This window comes from Carcharhinus amblyrhynchos, chromosome 9, assembly GCF_965287045.1.
Source record: "Carcharhinus amblyrhynchos chromosome 9, sCarAmb.v2.hapA, whole genome shotgun sequence".
Classification (NCBI taxonomy): domain Eukaryota; kingdom Metazoa; phylum Chordata; class Chondrichthyes; order Carcharhiniformes; family Carcharhinidae; genus Carcharhinus; species Carcharhinus amblyrhynchos.
This window is the reverse complement of record NC_137332.1, coordinates 97,758,426-97,780,566: the sequence shown is the minus strand read 5'-3', so window position 1 is coordinate 97,780,566 and position 22,141 is coordinate 97,758,426. Positions and strand designations below refer to the sequence as shown.

General features: G+C 44.8%; 1 non-coding gene across 1 annotated transcript; it reads right to left on the bottom strand.

The window, feature by feature from the left end:
* Nucleotides 1-12,375: 12,375 nt before the first annotated feature.
* trnah-gug (transfer RNA histidin (anticodon GUG)) lies at nt 12,376-12,448 on the bottom strand. The gene has a single exon. It is a non-coding gene; the product is annotated as a tRNA-His (tRNA).
* Between the last annotated feature and the right edge of the window lie 9,693 nt (nt 12,449-22,141).

Below are 22,141 nucleotides of genomic sequence, written 5' to 3'. Positions count from 1 at the left end.
GTGCTTGTTTTAAAAATATTCACTCTTGGTGGCTTATGCTGAAACACCGCAGGGATCAATTAGTTCACAGAACAAAATCATGTTTTGATGGCAAGACGCTCAACCAGTCACACAAAATTTAAGATCTAGTATCACAAAAAGACTTTCAATCTGGTCACTTCACTAACAGGAGATGGAGGATTTGGAGAGGTTAGAAAAAAAATAGGATGACCAGGATGTGAGTTGGTATTGAGGGCATTCGCTCTGACGAGTGCTCGCAGAAATTTGGTGTGTTCTCACCCGTCGGCGCGGGCTTGGAGGGCCGAAGGACTTGGTGCTGTGCTGTATTTTCTTCGCTCTTTGTTTTTGTTCTTAACACTGCGATTAAAAATCCCCTCCTCGCCACACTCTGGGCGGCGTCTGCACGTTCTCCACAGTTTCCACCAACCCGTCAGATAGGGTTGCTGGTTAGATGAATTCGCTCTACTAAATCCACCCACACTGCACCCTAACAGGCGTAAGAGTGTGGAGAGGAGAGGATTTTTAATCGCAGTGTTAAGAATAAGGACAAAGAGCAACTAAAATACAGCACAGCACCAAGCCCTTCGGCCCTCCAAGCTCGCACCGACGATCCTGCACGTCTGAACAAAAATCAGTTACCCCTCCGGGGACCATGTCGACCTATTTCCAACCTATTCATGTGTTTTTCCAGACGCACTTTCAAGTCACTATCGTATCAGCTTCCACTACCTGCCAAGGCAGCGAGTTCCAGGCACGCACCACTATCTGTGTAAAACACTTGTATCGTACCTTTAAACCTTGTCCCTCGAAATTTAAACAAAAGCCCCTAGTAATTGATTATTCCATTCTGGAAAAAAAATCTTCCGACTATCTACTCTGTATATGTCTCTCAAAATTAATGAGTTATATCAGCTCGCCCTTCAATCTGCGTCGTTCCAATGAGAACAAACCAAATTTCTTCGAGCACACGTCAGAGCGAATGTTCTCAATACCAGGTAATATCCTGGTCATTTTTTTTTGCAGCCTCTCCAAAGCCTCCATCTCCTTCTGTTAGTGAAGTGATCAGATTGAAAGTCTTTTTGTGATACTAGATCTTAAATTTTGTGTGACTGGTTGAGCGTCTTGCTATCAAAACACGATTCTGTTGTGCGAAATAATTGTTCCCGGCGGTGTTTCAGCATCAGCCACCAAGAGAGAATGTTTTTAAAACAAGCACTGCCGTGACTCGGATTACGAACCGAGGTTGCTGCGGCCACAACGCAGAGTACTAAACCACTATACGATCACGGCGCCAGACAAAGCTTGCTGCTAGCCAGTTTGCCCAGGAAACCCGTATGTCCAATCAGCTCTGCACTGGCGGACAGCCGCTCCCCATGTGGACAATTTGTCACAGTGGAATCGCTTCACTTTTCAATCCATTGGGTGCTGAGAGAAAATCCGTCTGAATAATAATCAGTTCAGATGGAAATTCATTTGCTTTCTCTCCACATTCCCTTCCAAAATTGTTCAGTACTTCTGGCATGTTCTGTTGTTGCGACATGGCAGAGTTTTCCTGTTCGCCGCCTGCTGTCCTCAAAGCGTAGAATTGAGTGGAAACATAAATGCGTTACAAAATCATGCATTTAGTGTTTCTGCAAATAGTTGGTCTTCAATAGATGCGGAAGTTATTAATGCGAGTGTCCAAAAATCGTGGGAACGACTCAGATTCCCAACTCCCCCTCAAGCAAACAACCTCCCCAACCAACACCATCCCAACCCCACCCCCCAAACCCTACGCCCTTCCGCCCGGAAAGACATCGTCAGATATCCTGAACCTTATTTTGCACAAACTGCCCAAAAACCGCAGGCATTGGAGACCTGAACAATAAACAGAAACTGGTGAGGTACACCGTATTTCTGGCAGGAGATTTGGAAAGTTGAATAGATTTCACGAATTCTCAACGAGCGAATTTTGCTGCCGGTACAAACATTAAGCCTTTGGTAGGAAGAATGGTAGGAAGGACTATTACTTACGTGGTGAAAAACTGCAGCAGGCGACGGTGCAGAGGGACCTCGGGGTCCTTGTGCATGAGTCGCAAAAACCCAGCCTGCAGGTGCAGCAGGTGGTCAGGAAGGCGAATGGGATGCTGGCCTTCATAGCGAGGGGGATTGAATGTAAAAGTAGGGAGGTCTTGCTGCAGCTGTATAGGGCATTGGTGAGGCCGCAGCTGGAGTAGTGTGTGCAGTTTTGGGCGCCGCACCTGCGCAAGGATATTTTGGCCTTGGAGGGAGTGCAGAGGAGGTTTACTAGGCTGATACCGGAGTTGAGGGGGTTGAGCTATGAGGAGAGGCTGAATAAACTAGGCTTGTACTCGTTAGAGTTTAGAAGAATGAGGGGAGATCTCATTGAGACGTATAAGATGATGAATGGGATGGATAGGATAGAGGTGGAGAGACTCTTCCCGCTCAAAAAAGACAGTAGGACTAGGGGGCACAGCCTCAAGATAAAGGGGGGGGGGGCGGTTTAGAACGGAGTTGAGGAGGAACTTCTTCACTCAAAGGGTGGTGAATATCTGGAATTCTCTGCCCGTTGAAGTGGTGGAGGCTGCCTCGCTAAATATTTTTAAGAAGCGGGTTGATGGGTTTTTGATAAGAGAGGGGATTAAGGGTTATGGGGAGAGGGCGGGAAAGTGGAACTGAGCCACGACAGATCAGCCATGATCTTATTGAATGGCGGGGCAGGCTCGAAGGGCCAGATGGCCTACTCCTGCTCCTATTTCTTATGTTCTTATGTTCTTTCTTTGTGTGACATTACATTACATTACTGTTTCAGTCTCTGAGATCCATGCTGAGACAGCACAGCCAAGAAGCAATTGGTAGAGGGGGATCGTTTGTGGGAGGAGGCATATTTTCATGGCGAGATTCTCAGACACAAAAATAATCCTTTTTATATCGTGCTCTGGCGTCTCTGGTGCTCCTCAATTCAAATGCAACTCTTCTTCTTGATTTCCCCCTTTCGCAAGCACAACATGCCTTTATTTCTCTCCTTCCGTTCTATTCTCACTTTCCTCTGACATTGTATCGTCTCACACTTTGGCAAACACAGTGGAGTTTTGGTTGCTACCATATCGATTGCTGGGGCTACTTGGGACCCATTCAAACCGACCTTGAACCGTGCTTTGAAATTACTGGACGAGAGACATCTCAGCTTCTGTGAGCCAATGTAGCCACTTCACTGAACCACATCATGCCTGCTGTTGAAAAGGCAGCCAATTTATTCTTTCGAGTAAGGGCAGACTATTCACCATTTCGCCATCTTGTTCTATCCCAACACTGAGCTCAGGGAAATAATGGAGGCGCTGACATGTGGGCCACTTATCAGCTTAGCTTGACATCCCAAATAAAGTTGATGGTTCAACAAACATGTGAATTGTTGCACCAGAGACTGTTGGAGCTTCTAAAAATAACTTACGAAGCATGTTCTCCTCCAGAACCGTTGTGATTTGATCAGTTGTTTTGCGAATGAAAGCAAAATTCCCTGAACGGCAATCGAACCCGGGCCGCAGCGGTGAAAGCGCCAAATCCTAGCCACTAGACCGTCAGGGACTACACGGAAGCAGCGCCGAATGGCAAGGAAATAGCCTTACTTTCTGTTCGGGGAACACTTCAGCAGTCTTGTTCATTCAGCCTCCTATCTTCGGGTCAGCGTTCTCCAAGGCGATCTTCATGGCACGTGTCAACGCGGAATGCCCAAGCAGAAACTGTCAGGAAAGTTCATACGCCACGAAGGCCTCAACCGGGGTCTTGACTTCAAGTCATACGACTCGAACTCCTCGCAATGTTGTCCGCAATTACAATATCTCACTAACTGCACTCGCATTGGACAATTTACACATCATTATCCTGTGATTATCCCACTCCTCAATCGCATTGTCTGTACCTTTCAACACTGGATAAACTGTAAAGACTCACATTCTAACCATCATTTACAATCCAATGGTAATTCTTTTCCCATTATGCCTGAAGATGCCGTGGTGAACGTACCTCCGCTCACCTGGTGGAGGGGCAGAAATCCATCAGCTGGTGATTCTAAATAAACCCAGTTGGACTTAAGCTGTTTCTTCTTCCTGAGACTTCTGACTGTACACCGCCAATCCAACGCTGACATGCCCACGTGAGAGATGAGTAAAATGTTGATGAATTGAAGGAAGGTTGATCTACACGAAAGGAAAATGTCCAAAGTATGTAACGAATCACATTTTGGAAAGCGTTTTCACTTGACAGTCATTATTTTCACTTCAAAATGCTGACGACAGCAAAGGTACAATCTGACATATCAAAATTACGACATTCTCCCCATCGGGGAATTGAACCTCGGTCTCCCGCGTGACAGGCGGGGAATTCCTCATAATAAGGATTTAAGCTCAGGTACGTATTATACATTCGTTTTCTTGGATCGACGAAAATGTGCCGAGATGTGTTGTTTTAGCCGATTACGGAGTATCATTCAATCGCGCAAAGGGCAGATTTACCCCACTGACAGTCTTGTAGATTAGCAGTAAAGAGATTGAGAGGTAGGCATGAAAACATCAAGAAGGTGGAGATCGAAATGTCCGCTTGCATTTTTTTTTCATTTTGGAGCAATCATGGCATGTCTACAGATCTGAACTCGCTGGACAAATTCAGGTGCACTCTCTATCAACAGATCACATACCAGCTGCTGAAATGTTCCAGAATTTTTGCTTGTTCATTCCGATTCGAGCTTTATTTTGCTTTTATATAATGGGGAGAAATTCGTTTTTGTCCAACTCTGCCCCCCACCCCACACACACCCACCACCACTTCCAACCCCACCCCGACCCTCTCCCCCACTCCCTCCAAACCACTGGAAGTCCAAAAGTGCTAACATCTGAGATTTTTGAAATGATTTCCTTTTGTATTCACAGTGGGATTGTTGCAGATTCATTAAAATGATCATTGTCAATTCTACATAATTATAGAAGGATTCTTTTTGCTGCAGGAATGACCATTTCACTAATTGTTTGATGTAGATTCTTTCGATGAATGCTGCCTCAGTTCAATTCGCATTCTTGCATGTCTCTGCCAGCCACTGGAAAATGAAGGCAGATTCCAAATACGTTTCTCAAAACTTGAAACCGTTGTTTAAATATTCTGTGTATCAGGTAGACAATCACGCAACGTCAAACAGACCATTGTTCGCAGCAAACTACCCAGCCTTCAGGAGAACGGTGACCACAATACTACACAACCCTGCCACAGCAACCTCTGCAAGATATGCCGGATCATCGACATGGATGACATCATCACACGTGAGGATACCATTCACCAGGTACACGGTAAATACTCTTGCAACTCGGCCAACATTGTCTCCCTGATACGTTGCAAGAAAGGATGTCCCGAAGCATGATACTTTGGGGAGACCATGCAGACGCCACGACAACGGACGAATGAACATCGCTCGACAATCACCACGCAAGACTGTTCCCTTCCTGTTGGCGAACACTTCAGTGGTCACGGGCATTCAGCCTCTGACCTTCGGGTAAGCATTCGCCAAAGCGGCCTTCACAACACACGACAGCGCAGAGTCGCTGAGCAGAGACTGACAGCTATGAGGACGGTCGCAACAGGGATCTTGGGTTCATGTCGCACTATCTGCAACCCCCGTGACTTGCCTGGGTTTGCAAAACCTCACTTACTGTACTGTCTGGAGACAATACACATCTCTTTAACCTGTGATCAGTGCTCCTTCCATTCACATTGTCGGCCACTTTAAGACTTGAACAGCAGATTAGGTGTAAAGATTCGCATTCTAATCAGTAATCTGTAAACTGTCTGTGCTTTGTATGCTCTGTCTGAGGCCAGAACTCTCCATTCACCTGACAAAGGGACAAACCCCGAAAGCTTGTGGGTTTACTATCAAATAAATCGGTTGGACTTAAACCTGGTGTTGTCAGACTTTTTACTGTAACAACGAGAGTACCAACCTGCGAATCCTTCAACTTCTTTTGAACGGAAGAAAGAACTGAATGGTCGGCTCAACATTTCTTCATAAGACAAACTTTTTATTCACACAATCAAGTCAACTTACTCAGGACTACAAAAGTTCGTGAATGTAGCGCAGTCTCCCATCCGTTGACTCATTCACACTTCCCGCTGCCTCTACAAAGCAGCCAGCATAATTAAGGTCCTCAAGCACTCTGAGCATTCTCCCTTTCCCCTTCTTCGGTCGGGGGAAAAAAAGTCACGATATTCTGAGGTCAGGTACCAACCGATGAATAATTGCTTCTTCCCTGCCGACAACAGACTTTTGAATGAACCTGCCTTGTTATAAGTTGTTTTTTTCTCTCCATCGTAGCTATGAATGTAACACTTCATTGTGCAATCTCTTCCTTCCATCTCTATGAACGTTATGCTTTGTCTATATGGCACACAAAAAATAATTTTCACTGTATTCTAATACATTTGGCAATAATAAATCAAATCAAATTAATGTTAATGCTTACTACCTTACCTCTCAGTGGCGGCCCGTTGATCTTGTGCTCCACCACGTGTTTGCTCTTAAATATCTCTTGCCCTGTAAACCTATCCCTTAACTATTTTCATCAGCTTGACTACTAATTTCTCAGCCGGGAAAACCCATCGTATTTCTACCTCTCTGTAGTTCTGAAAATGGATTACTTTAGACTCCAAAAGTCAATAATCTCTCCTCTCCACAAATGAGATGAGCCTCGCTGAGTGGTTTCAGATTCTTCTGCTAATAATTCTGACTTCTGAATATCGCAGTGTCCTGATTATATGTTATCTTTGCATTTTGTCATTTAGCTAGGGTAGCGTTGATGAGTTTTGCATTGATACCTTTTTTAAAAAAGCGAGATACTCAATATATCTTTGAAATCGCTTAACGACAGTTGCAATGCTACGTTATTACCCTCAGACATCGACTTTCCTCACCGATTTAGTAACATGTTTTTATTGCAATCTCGGTCAGGATGATGCACACACTTAATTGCCTGGCCTCAGTTGTCTGAAAGAGCTTATCTCATTTAATCCCATTGTACTAGAATTGTGATTTCCCTGTTTCCACGTTGGCACTGAAAATAAGAACATAAGAACATAAGAAATAGGAGCAGGAGTAGGCCATCTAGCCCTTCGAGCCTGCCCCGCCATTCAATAAGATCATGGCTGATCTGTCGTGGCTCAGTTCCACTTTCCCGCCCTCTCCCCATAACCCTTAATCCCCTCGCTTATCAAAAACCCATCAACCCGGGTCTTAAAAATATTTAGCGAGGCAGCCTCCACCACTTCAACGGGCAGAGAATTCCAGAGATTCACCACCCTTTGAGTGAAGAAGTTCCTCCTCAACTCCGTTCTAAACCGCCCCCCCCCCCCTTTATCTTGAGGCTGTGCCCCCTAGTCCTACCGTCCTTTCTGAGCGGGAAGAGTCTCTCCACCTCTATCCTATCCATCCCATTCATCATCTTATATGTCTCAATGAGATCTCCCGTCATTCTTCTAAACTCTAACGAGTACAAGCCTAGTTTATTCAGCCTCTCCTCATAGCTCAACCCCCTCAACTCCGGTATCAGCCTAGTAAACCTCCTCTGCACTCCCTCCAAGGCCAAAATATCCTTGCGTAAGTGCGGCGACCAAAACTGCACACAGTACTCCAGCTGCGGCCTCACCAATGCCCTATACAGCTGCAGCAAGACCTCCCTACTTTTATATTCAATCCCCCTCGCTATGAAGGCCAGCATTCCATTCGCCTTCCTGACCACCTGCTGCACCTGCAGGCTGGGTTTTTGCGACTCATGCGGAAGGACCCCGAGGCCCCTCTGCACCGTCGCCTGCTGCAGTTTTTCGCCACGTAAGTAACAGTGCTTCCTACCATTATTCCTACCAAAGTGGACCACCTCGCACTTGCCAACATTAAATTTCATTTGCCAGTTCCTGGCCCATTCGCCCAGCCTATCTAGATCCTTCTGCAGACTTTCCACACCCTCCGCGCAATTTGCCGTTCCACCAATCTTGGTATCTTCAGCAAATTTCGACACCATACACTCGGTTCCCTCCTCCAGATCATCTATATAAATGGTAAATAGCTGAGGCCCCAGCACCGACCCCTGGGGCACTCCACTAGTCACCAACCGCCAATCCGAATAGCACCCATTAACCCCCACTCTCTGCCTCCTATTTGACAACCAACCCTCTATCCACGCTAACACCCTACCCCCAACTCCATGCCCCCTTACCTTCTGCAATAACCTCTTGTGAGGTACCTTGTCAAACGCCTTCTGAAAATCAAGAAAGACCACATCCACCGGCTCTTCTCTATCCACCGCCCTCGGCACATCCTCATAGAACTCCAATAAATTTATCAGACACGACTTCCCCTTAACGAAACCGTGCTGCGTCTGCTCTATCAAGCAATTCCCCTCAAGATGCCTCGCTATTTCCTCCTTGATGACGGATTCTAACATTTTACCTACAACAGACGTTAAACTAACCGGCCTATAATTCCCTGCCTTTTGCCTGCCATCCTTCTTAAACAACGACGTAACATTAGCCGTTTTCCAATCTTCCGACACTTCCCCGGAATCCAGCGACGTTTGGAAAATAACCACCAAATCCCGTGGCAATTCTCACATCCATCAGACTGCCTTTCGGCTGAGACACTGACCTTCGTCCTCTGGGAATTTTATGCCCCCACGTGACTTGGCGCTGGGTAGATGTTAAGTACCCATCACATATTGCTATTATCTGTCCAGCTGACAATCTACTATGAATTAATTTCCCTGCTTAACTTGACTATTGCGCTGTGGATCAGCTGCATCCAGTTCAGCTGACAGTTCAACTTACCCATTGAGAGACTGTGCCTTTCAAGCATTTATTATTGACCAAAACCCACCCAGGCCTGATGTTTGCACGCAAACACTGGAATGGACTGGAGTGCAATGTTGGTGCGACACTTCCTAATTTCACGCCAGTTTTCATTGCCTGCATTTCAATGTTACCAGGAAAATTTTGCGATTTCCATCGCATCTGGCCGTTTCCAGGGTTATGGCTCTGCAACCCCTGAAATAGAGAAGGTAACCAACAAACTCAAACCGTATTCGTGGAACATAGAACACTATAGCACAAACAGGCCCTTCGGCCCACAAGTTGCACCGATCACATCCACACCTACCAAGCTATAGAAATATCTGTAACTCCCAATCCCATTAAATCCCATATACTCATCCAAAAGTCTTTTAAAAGACCCCAGTGAATTCGCCTCTACCACCACAGATGGCAGCCGATTCCACTCATTCACCACCCTCTGAGTGAAAAACTTACCCCTAACGTCTCCTCTATACTTGCTTCCCAGCACCTTAAACAAAGAACAAAGAACAAAAACAGCCCGGGAAACAGGCCCTTCGGCCCAACGACCCCGCGCCACTATCTTAACATCACCAGTCCCCCCTCCACCCATGACCCTTATCTAATGTTTTATGGCCATCCACATTGAGGGAAACTAATTTAGGTACAATTTATTACTGCCAATCAGCCTAATAGCACATCTTTGGGGTGTGGGAGGAAACCGGAGCACCCAGAGAAATCCCTAGTATAGTAATGGCCCCCTTACTATTCCTCAACTCCACCCACAGAGACTCAATTCCCAACCCCTCCATGTTATCTTCCCTCTGCACCGCTGTGATCTGCTCCCTAACTAAGAGTGCCACTCCCCTTCCTCTTTTCAACCCTCCCCTATCACACCTAAAACACTTATACCCTTGAATATTTAGCTGCCAGTCCTGCCCTTCCTTTAACCACGTCTCTGTCACTGTCACCACATCTAAATTCCTCGCGAACATCAAGGCCTTAAGTTCATCCGTCTTACCTGTCACACTCCTTGCACTAAAATAGATGCACCGAAGACCCTCAGGCCCACTCGGATCCTCCTTCTCCTGGGAGATTTTCCTATCATCTAGACTTAACCTAACCTCCAACTCGTTCCCAATCCCAATGCCTGAGCTGTCTGTCTCCTCCCCACCCCCCCTCCATATTAGTTTAAACCCTGCCAAAACACTCCAGCTAACCTCCCAGCTAAAATATTTGTACCCTTCCCATTTAAATGTCCCCTATCCCCCTTATACAAGTGCCCTTCCTTCACAAAGACTTCCCAATGGTCTACAAAACTAAAACCCTTTATTCTGCACCAATCCCTCAGTCACACATTCAGCTGTAGGATCTCATTATTTTTATCCCTGCTATTGCTGGGCACTGGCAGCAGCCCAGAGATCGCCACACTGGAGGTCCTGCACTTCAGCCTGGCTCCCAACTCCCCGAACTGCCTACGTATTTCCCCCCTACTCTTCCTTCCTACTTCCTTCTCTCCTACATGTATAATTAGATCCACCTCTTGGTCCTTCAAGATTTCTCTACCCTCTCCGACACATCCTGTACCCCTGCTCCAGGGAGGCAGACTACCATCCTGGAGTCCCGCTTTTGCCCACAGAAACGCCTATTAATTCCTTTAACCCTCCCATCCCCCTCCGCTATCTCACATCCAGCCCCCTTCCGTCCCTCTGAGGCATTCCAGTCTTCCCCTCGTGCCCTTTCCACCTCAGTTGGCACCTTACCCCTGATATCTTGAGAGACTACCCCTGGGGTAGCCTTTGGAACATTGAAATTGATCCAAATATTACTGTTGAAGAGAAGTACCCTTTCATGGTTGAATGGGGGTCAAAATCTCACAATTTAATGATTGAACAAGGCATTGAGAAAGGGAATCTGGCTGCGGTGGTAAGGGAATCTGACGTGATGCTGAGAGATGGTTATGAGCTGTTCTTTGATAAGTTGTGTCCTCTCATACCGACCATTCCAGCCCTGGGAAATAGCTTCCGAGAATACACCCTATATATTCCTCTCAACATTTTATAAAGCTCTATCATGTTGCCTCTCAACCTTCGTCTCTCCAGGGAGAAGAGACCTAGCTCCTTCAACCTATCTTCATAAGGTATGCCTCCCAATCCAGGCAACATCCTTGTAAATCTCCTCTGCGCTCTCTCAATAGTTTCCACAGCCTTCCTGTAGTGAGGCGACCAGAATTGCGCACAGTACTTCAAGTGGGGTCTGACAAGTGTCTTATAAAGTTGCAGCATTACCTCCCGACACGTAAACTCAATCCCTCGATTAATGAAGGTCAGTACACTGTACGCCTTCTTGACCACATCCTCCACCTGCGAGGCCGATTTGAGCGTCCGATGGACCCGGACCCCAGGATCCTTTTGCACCTCAACACTGCTATGACTCCTACCCTTGGAAGTTGAGATAGTGCAACCTTACAGGAATCCGAGCATGCAATGGGATGAGTGTAGTAAAGGAGTTTAGCAAGTCTGAATGTGGAAAAATCTGGGACAAGAGGCGCCCTTGAAGTCAGGAACATTAGCGAAATGTAAGGCCGGAGAATATTGAAGGATTGTGTAGAGTACGTTGGCACAATGGTTAACACTTCTCAGGTTCGATTCCAGGCTTGAGTCAGTGTCTGGGCGGCGTTTGCACGTTCTCCACGTTTTCCACCAATCCGTCAGATAGTGTGCTGGTTAGATGAATTGGCTCTGCTAAATCCACCCACACTGCACCCTAACAGGCGTAAGAGTGTGGTGACGAGAGTGTTTTCGCTTAACTTAATTGCAGTGTTAAGAATAAGAATAAAGAGCAAAGAAAATACAGAGCAGGACCAAACTCTTCGGTCCTCCAAGCCTGCGCAGGCTATGTTGCCCGTTTGAACTAAAATCAACTACCCTTCCGGGGAAAAAATCGATCTATTCCCATCCTATTCAAGTATTTTTTTCCAGACGCACTTGCAACTCACTATCGTATCTGCTTCCACTACCTTCCAAGGCAGCGAGTTGCAGGCACCCACCACTATCTGCGTAAAACGCTGGCCTCGTACACCTCCTTTAAGCCACGCCCCTCGCAATTTAAACCCAAGCCCACGAACAATTGACTCTTCCACTCTGGGGGAATAAAAGCTTCCGGCCATCTACTCTGTCTACGCCTCTCATAAACTGATAAATATATACCACCTCGCCCTTCAATCGGCGTAGTTCTAGTGAGAACAAACCAAGTTTCTGCGAACACTCGCCATAGCTAATGCCCTCCATACCACGAAATAACCTGGCATTTTTTACTTCTGTAGCCTCTCCAAATCCTCCATATCCTCTTGTTAGTGTAGTGACCAGAATAAAAGCCTATTGTGACAGCAAATGTTAAATTTTTTGTGACTGATTGAGCGTCTTGACATCAAAACATGATTCCACTCTGCGAACTCAGCGTCCTTTGCGGTGTTTCAGCATGTAGCCGCAAAACAGTGTATATTTTTGAAACAAGCACTGCCGTGACTCGGATTCGAACCGAGGTTGCTGCGGCCACAACGCAGAGTACTAAACCACTATACGATCACGGCGCCACACAAAGCTTGCTAACATCTTTGCTTTTGCCCATGTGTCTAATCAACCCTGCACTGGCGGACACTTGCTCCCCATCTGGGCAATTTGTCACAGTGGAATCGCTTCACATTCTAATCATTTGGCGGCTGAGAGAAAATCGATCTCAATAATAACCCGTTCAGATGGGATTCATTTGCTTTCTCTCCACATTTCCTGACAAATTTTGCAGTACTTCCAGCATGTGAGAGCATTTCAGACATGGCAGTTTCCCTGTTCACCGCTTGCTGTCCTCAAAGCGGAGAATTGAAAAGAAGTACGAATACGTTACAAAATCGTTCGTTTAATGAGTCTCCAAATAGTCTGTCTTCCATAGATGCGGAAGTTATTAATGCGAGTGTTCAAAAATCGTGGGAACGGCTCAGATTCACAACTACCTCCCGCCCGCCCCCGCCAAGCAAAGAGTCTCCCCCACCAACACCATCCCACCCCCACCCCCCAAACATCACGCCCTTCCGCCTGGGAAGACACGGTCAGATATCCTGAAACTTCATTTACACAAACTACATAAACTGCGAGGCGTTGGCGACCTTAACGAGAAAAAGAAACTGCTGAAATACACAGAAATTCTTGCAGGAGATTTGGAAAGTTGATTAGATGTCACGAATTCTCAGCAAACGATTTTTGCTGCCGTACAAACATTAAGACTTCCTTTTCATGAGGGAATCAGGTTCGGACTTGTCTGTCACTTTAATAGAAATTAAAATGATCACCAATTGTCATGTCATCCATAACATCCAATTTTATCCCCCTTTCTGTTGCGTTTTGCCTCAAATTTAATACAAAAGGAGGAAGGTAGAAAGCAGTAAACAACGTGTTTCTTAGGAAAAGGTCGGCCAAGGGAATATAATTGCAATCATTATTGAGATATGTTACAGCCGGGCACGTGGAGCATTTCAAGTCTGTCAGGTCTTATATGATGGGGGAAACGTGTTTGCCCAATATGTGGGAGTCACACTGGCTTTGAATTAAGGGACGCTGCTGGATACACGCTCCTTCGATTTCCAGAAGTTATTTGAAGGTTGCATCGAGGCGCGTCCAGAATTGTGGCTCTCTGGAATGGAAAAGATCGAGTTGTTTCTCTTCCAATAGTTTCAAAGTAGAGATCATCTCTGTGCGAACCCAGAAACAGAGATGGTGGCCAACAACACTGCGTTATTAGTCAGAGTGCAAAAATATGCAATTTTAATGGAAAGCGCTGATACATTGGAAGTAGCGATTTCAAGGACATTGGTGATAGTAAATGTGGTGGGAGGTGGAAATTGGGGATCCCGAAGAAGGGGTGCGTCTGAGCCGCGTACCATCAGAAACATATTTATGAACGGAATATATATGTGACTGATGGAGATTTGTACCGTCAAAAAAAATGTTGTGCTCAGCGAATTTTTCTTCTCTGCGTTCCATATGTCAAATATTTTAAACAACTCCAACTGAGACTCGGATTTTCACCGAGGTTGCTGCGGCCACAAATTAGCATACTTCCTATTCCCCGATAACAACACCACAGAACACTGGTACCACACCGTCCCTGACTGAGGAACCGCTTGCTTGCACTCAGCCCCACAACTGGAGGACTGCTTCCTCAACCGTTTGACAGAGTTAACAGAGCCGAATACTTTCAGCTTTCAAACCGATGCGTGCTGACTGAAAACCTGAATCCACTATAACCCGTTCGGAGAAAGATCGTTGAATAAATTCTCCATATATACTTTCAGACCTGTTGGGTACTTCCAGCGTATTCTGTTTTTTTGTGCATGTTCGGCACGAGGGGGGTTTCCTGGTCACTGTCTGTTGATCTCACGACGTATAATTGAGTAGAAAGGTAAATGCACTTTAGTCATTTATCGTAGTGGCGCAAATAATTTTGTCTTTAATGTATCTATATGGTACCAATGCAGCTGTTCAAAGGCTGTGGGTCCGCGTCGTATCCTTTCCCTGAAAATCATTGTCACGTAGCCTCGAATTTCATTTCGACAAACTAAAGGTTTCAATTCCAGCCTGGAGATTTCGCTCACACAACTGCGTTCCTTACACTTTCAGATATCAACTTTAATGTTTGTGTTTCTGAAAATATTAAGACTAACGTCGATTCTCTCTTTACAGACGAACCCAAAACTGCAACGTTTTTTTCCCGCTCTTTCCATTTTTACAGCTGTTAATATTGCCTGCATTACTGCATTCCAGGTAAAATGATATGATCGCCGTAGTCAGTGAAGACGCTTCCAGAATTTTGGCTACATTGGCTCACATATACCGAGATGCCTCTCGTCCAGTAAATTCAAAGCACGGATCAAGATAGATTTGAATAGGCCCCAAGTAGCCCCAACAATCGACGTGGTAGCAACCAAAACTCCACTGTGTTTGCCAAAATGTGAGATGATACAATGTCACAGGAAAATGAGAATAGAATGGAAGGGGCGAAATAAAGCCATGCTGTGCTTGCGATAGGGGGAATCATGGCGAAGAGTTGCATTTGAATTGAGGAGCACCGTAGAGCATCAGAACTCGATATAAAAATGATTATTTTTGTGTCTGAGAATCTCTCCATGAAAATATATCTGATCCCGCAAACGATTCCCCTCTACCAATTGCTTCTTGGCTGTGCTGTTTGAGCATGGATCGCAGAGATTGAAACAGTAATGTAATGTCACAGGAAAATAGGGTGAAATAGTGGGAGCGCAATTAAGGAAATTATTAAATGCGAAAGGGCAAATATCTGGGCGCAGTTGTGCATTTGAGTTCCGCGGCATCAGAAACATGTCTGGAAGCATTAAATATGTAAATGATTGAACGCTGTGCTGGTAAAATATGATTACCTTTTGCAAATCAATTCTTCGTTGCTTGAGTATGAGTAGCAGGGGGACAGATGTTTAAAATAGCAATTGCCGTGGCTCCCATTCGAGACGAGGCTGCTGCGGCCACAACCCACAGTGCTAACGACTACACGATCACGGCGCTAGAAATGGCTTGATACAGTGCGATTTTCAGAAGACTTTATACGCTCACGGAACCATGTAATTAAAAGACAGTACTCTGCATCTCGACCAGGGGATCGATGGCAATTTTTTTTTAATTTCAAACAATTGGCTGCTGATTGAAAAAAGTCTCAATTATGAACTTCTTGGACGGAACGTCACATCTAAATCTAACATAGCTTACCAGCTTTTTCGCGTATTTCCAACATGTTTTATTATTCGTGCATGTTATTCACGGCGGGGCTTTCCTGTTCATTGCCTGGCGACTTCGACACAGAGAATTTCATGCACGTAAAAATGCGCCGATCAGCAAATTATGCGTCATGGAAATCTGAATTGAAAACAATTTAAAATAAAATGTGGAAACCTAAGAACCAATGTAAACTTAAACGGCAACTCGGTTTACCCCTCTACAGATGTTCCCAGGTTGTCTTGCAACAACCTTACAGCTCTCACTTTTATATCGGTTAGCATTGGCTGCATTGCCCCAGTAAACTATTGTCATGGCCATCGCGTCGAAACACTTCCAGAATTTTGGCCATGTGGAGTAACAAATATCGAGAAATTTATCTTCCAATAGATTCAAAGCACAGGTGCACATTCGTGCGAAAGGGCCAGATGTAATCCCAGGTACAGAGATGGTAGCCAACAAACTCTACGTTGGTAATGAAAATATAACACGGTGAAATGTCGCAAGATAGTGAGGATGGAATGGAACGAATGAAGAAAAGGCAAATAAGTTTATATTTTAGTGACACAAGTAGACTTACATGTTCAGTACAATCATGTTACTGTGAAAATCTCCGGCGCCTGTTCGAGTACACTTCGGAGAAACGAGCACAGTAAATGCACCTAACCAGCATATCTTTCGGTCTTTGGGAGGTAACCAGAGCGCCCGGAGGAAACCCAAGAAGATACGTGTGAAACGAACAAAAAATCAAGGAGAAGTTGTGTCTCTGACTTCCGGAGCATCAGAAGCATGCATAAGCATATTATTTATGCAACTGATTGAACGCTTTGTGGTCCAAAGAAAAATAATAACCATCTTCGAATTATTTCTTCTCAACGGTGAATGAGGTTGAGACGCATAAAAGCGAAATATTCAAAACAATCATTCTCGTGACTCGGAATCCAAACGAGCTAGCTGGGGCCACAACGGAGGACACTGAATCGCTGAAGGATCTCGGCACCATAGATGGCTTAAGGCGATTATTCCTGCACGAGGAATAATGTATGTGCACCCAGTCCCGCAAGAAAACGGCAACGATCACCCTCTCGGCCGGGTTGTCGCAGAAGAATCATTTCTGTTTTCCCGCCGATGGTTGCTGACTGAAAATTTGTTTGACTAATTACCGGATCAGAAGGTAGGTCATTTTTAAATTTGACCACAGAAACTTCCAGCAAAGTCCAGTACTTCCAGCATACCCTGTTGTTCGTGCATTTGACACATAGGGGAGTTTTTCTTTACATCGCCTGCCAACCTCAATTGATACATTTGAGCGGAGGGATAAATGCATTTTACAAACTGTTATTTTGTAGCGCAAATACTTCTGCCTTTGATTTAATCTCAAGTTATTAATGAGGGGGTTCAAAGCCTTGAGTCCGAGTTGGATTCCAACCCGCCAAAAAAAGTCTAAAGATATATTCCAGGTTCATTTCCTCAACTGAAAAAAATAACGCAGGTGTTCGAAATCTGAAATAAGAACAGAAACTGCTGAGATAGGAAGAATATTTGGCAGTAATGTTCGCAAGATGAACAGATAACGTTTTCAGGAGTCTGACATTAATAGTTGCTTAGCATTAATAGTGTGACTGCAGCGAACGAAGTCACAACTATTAGTTGTCAGTTTTCAATAACGAATCAGGCTAGGATGGTCTCTGATCTGAACAAAACATAAAACCTTTTCACTAATCGCCATATCGTCAATAGTATCTGGCTGTCAGTTTCAAGACTGGTTTGCAAAATGGAGGGAGACAGACAGCAAGAAACTACAGGCCAGTAAGCCTAACGGCTGCTAGATGGGAAATTTTAGAGCTCAGTATTTTAAGATGTCCTCGCAGGGCGCTTGGAAACGTTCAAGGATATCAGGCAAAATCGACGAGGTTTTGTGAAAGACAAATTACGTTTGAGCAATTTATTTGTGTCACGTTTGCAGTGGATTCACATACTTAGACGGATGCGCATTCTTAGATTTCCAGAAGCCATTCAATGAGGCGCTGCCTCTTTCCAACAGCCGTATGCAAATATGCGTTGTCTGTATCACATCTAAAAAATTTGATTAGTTCTGACCAATGAGGAAAATTATGCGGCGAACTGAGGGAAGTGATGAATGTGTTGTCGGGAATTGAGTGGCTCAGACAAACAATATCTTCCGGGAGGTGAATGAAAGTTAGTGACTGATCTGCTGGATGTTTCCAGTATTTGCTGTTTCCCTTACAACACGCCTCATGCGGAACGGCTTCGTTCCGTGTTTGGAGCTTTTTCTTTTCCCCAAGAGAGCTTTCCTGACACTTTCACTTGAATATTTCTCTTTCGAAAAACAGAGCACTGCGCCATCCTCGTTTTGGAAACTTTCGGCATGAAGCCAAACCTCTACAAAATCTCTCATTATTCGTCACTTTAGTTATTTTTTTTCATTTGCCTGCCGTTAATTCCACTCGAACATTTCAACATATACGATGAACTTGCAGCAGGTTCGATCAGTTTCACCTTTCCAGGTATCAGCCAATCCCTCAGGAACCCAATTGGCAACTTCTCACTGCTAAACGCTACTTATTTACAAATCTAAGACGATTTATTCAATTTGCGTAATAATAATCGCAACATTTTGCGGACGGTGGAAATCAGAAATGAAAACAGAAAGCTTCTGGGAACATTGCACTCGCATTGGACAATTCACACATTATTATCCTGTGATTATCCCTCTCCTCAATCGCATTGTCTGTACTTTTCAACACTGGATAAACTGTAAAGACTCACATTCTAACCATCGTTTACAATCCAATGGTAATTTTTTTTCCCATTATGTCTTCGGCCTGAAGATGCCGTGATGTGAACGTACCTCCGATCACCCGGTGGAGGGACAGAAATCCGACAGCTCGTGATTCCAAATAAACTCTGTTGGACTTAAACTGTTTCTTCTTCCTGAGACTTCTGAGTGTACCCCCCCCCCCCCAAATCCAACGCTGACATGCCCACGTCAAAGGTGAGTAAAATGTTGATGAATTGAAAGAGGGTTGATCTGCACGGGAGGAAAATGTCCGAAGCAAGTAACGAATCACATTTTGGAAAGCGTTTTGACATGAGAGTTATTATTTTCACTTCAAATTACTGGCGACAGCAAATGTGCAATCTTTCATACCGAAAATTGGGAAATTCTGCTCGTTGAGGAATTGAACCCCGGCCTCCCGTGTGACAGGCGGGAATACTAACCACTATACTAACGAGGAAGCTACGTTACACACCCGCAGGTGCATTGAGCTTAGGTACGCATTGTACATTCGTTTCCTTGGATCGACAAAAATATTGCTGAGGTGTGTTGTTTTTGCGGAGTATCATTTAATCCCGCAAAGGGCAGATTTACCCCACTGACAGTTTTGTAGATTAGCAGTAAAGAGATTGAGAGGTACGCATGATAACATCAGGAAGATGGAGATCGAAAGGTCCGCTTGCCTTTTTTTTGTTTTGGAGCAAAGATGGCATGACTACAAATCTGAACTTGCTGGACAAATTCAGGCGCACTCTCTATCAACAGGTCACATCACAGCTGCTGAAATGGTCCAGTATTTTGGTTTGTTCATTCTGTTTCGAGCATCTGCTTTATTTTCCTTTTATATAATGGGGAGAAATTCGTTTTTATCCATCACCCCCCGCCGCCACCCCCCACCCACCCACCCTCTCCAAATCGCTGGAAGTCCAAATGTACTAATAGCTGAGATTTTTGAAATGATTTCCTTTTGTATTCACAGTGGTATAGTTGCAGATTCATTAAAATTATCATTGCCAATTACACATGATTATGGAAAGATTCTTTTTGCTGCAGCATTGACCGTTTCATTAATTGTTTGATGTAGGTTCTTTCGATGAATGCTGCCTCAGTTCACTCCGCATTCTTGCATATCTCTGCCAGCCACTGGAAAATGAAGTCAGATTCCAAAAAGTTTCTCAAAACTTGAAGCCGTTGTTTAAATATTCTGTGTCTCCGATGACAACTTTCGAGCTCAGTTAAACCAGCATACTGTTGCGATGGTTTCGGAAAAGAACACACATTTCTAAGCAGTTTCTGAAAGATCGAACTACATCATGCCTGCTGTGGAAAAGGCAGCCAATTTATCCTATCGAGTAAGGGCAGACAATTCACCATTTCTCCATCTTGTTCTATCCCAACACTGAGCTCAGGGAAATAGTGGAGGCGCTGACATATGGGCCACTTTATCAGCTTGGCATGACATCCGAAATAAAGTTGGTGGTTCAACAAACATTTAAATTGTTGCACAACAGACTGTTTGAGGTTATATAAATAAGTGATGAAATATGCTCTTCTCCTGAACCCTTGTGATTCGATCAGTTGTCGTGTGAATGAAAGCAAAACCCCCCTCACTGGGAATGGAACCCGGGCCGCGGCGGTGAGAGTGCCGAATACTCGCCACTAGACCACCAGGGACCACATACCACACACGCGAGATGACGGGAAGGCCGTCTTACTTTCCATTCGGGGAACACTTCAGTCGTCTCGTTCATTCAGCCTCCCATCTTCGGGTCAGCGTTCTCCAAGGCGATCTTCATGACACATGGCAACGTGGAATGTCCGAGCAGAAACTGGCAGGAAAGTTCATACGCCACGAAGGCCTCAAACCGGATCTTGACTTCAAGTCATACAACTCGAATTCCTCGCCATGTTCTCCGGAATTACAATATCTTACTAACTGCACTCGCATCGGACAATTCACGCATCATTATCCTGTGATTATCCCTCTCCTCAATCGCATTTTCTGTACCTTGGATAAACTGTAAAGACTCACATTCTAACCATCGTTTACAATCCTTGGTAATTCTTTTCCCATTATGTCTTCGGCCTGAAGATGCCGTGATGCGAACATACCTCCTCTCACCTGGTGGAGGGACAGAAATCCGACAGTTCGTGATTCCAAATAAACCCTGTTGGACTTTAGCTGTTTCTTCCTCCTGAGACTTTTGAGTGTACCTCCGCCAATCTAACGCTGACATGCCCACGTCAAAGATGAGTAAAATGTTGATGAATTGAAAGGAGGTTGATCAGCACGGAAGGAAAACGTCCAAAGCATGTAACGAATCACATTTTGGAAAGCGGTTTGACTTGAGAGCCATTATTTTCACTTCAAAATGTTGTCAACAGCAAAAATGCAACCTCACATACCAGCATTGCGATAGTCTCCCCGTCGGGAAATTGAAACCCGGTCTCCCGCGTGATAGGCGGGGATACTAACCACTATACTAACGAGGAAGCTACGTTGCATTGTCGCAGGCGCATTGAGCTTAGGTACGCATTGTACATTCGTTTCCTTGGATCGACAAAAATATGCCGAGGTGTGTTGTTTTCGCCGATTGCGGAGTATCATTGAATCGCGCAAAGAACAGATTTACCCAACTGACACAGTCTTGTAGATTAGCAGTAAAGAGATTGAGAGGTACGCATGATAACATCAGGAAGATGGAAATCGAAAGGTCCGCTTGTTTTTTTGTTATTTTGGAGCAAAGATGGCATGTCTACAAATCTGAACTTGCTGGACAAATTCAGGTACTCTCTCTACCAACAGATGACATCACAGCTGCTGAAATGTTCCAGTATTTTGGTTTGTTCATTCCGATTCGAGCATCTGCTTTATTTTCCTTTTATACAATAGGGCGAAATTCGTTTCTGTCCAACCCCCCCACCCCACCCATACCCACCACCACCCCCAACCCGACCCCAAACCAACCCCACCCCCACCCCCTCCAAATCGCTGGAAGTCCAAACGTGTTAACAACTGAGATTTTTGAAATGATTCCCTTTTGTATTCACAGTGGTATAGTCACAGATTCATTAAAATTATCATTGCCAATTACACATGACTATGGGAAGATTTTTTTTGCTGCAGCAATGACCATTTCATTAATTGTTTGACGTAGATTCTTTCGATGATTGCTGCCTGAGTTCACATCGTATTCTTGCTTATCTCTGCCAGCCACTGGAAAATGAAGTCAGATTCCAAAAAGTTTCTCAAAACTTGAAGCCGTTGTTTAAATATTCTATGTCTCCGATGACAATTTTCAGGAGCTCAGTTAAAACTCCATACTGTTGCGACGGTTTCGGAAAAGAACACACATTTCTAAGCAGTTTCTGAAAGATCGAACCACATCATGCCTGCTGTGGAAAAGGCAGCCAATTTATCCTATCGAGTAAGGGTAGACTATTCACCATTTCGTCATCTTGTCCTATCCCAACACTGAGCTCAGGGAAATAATGGAGGCGCTTACATGTGGGCCTCTTGTCAGCTTGACTTGACATCCGAAATAAAGTTGGTTTGTTTAACAAACATGTGAATTGTTGAACAACAGACTGTTTGATGTTATATAAATAAGTGACGGAATATGTCCTCCCCCTAAACCTTTGTAATTTGATCAGTTGTCGTGCGAACGAAAGCAAAGCTCCCAGACGG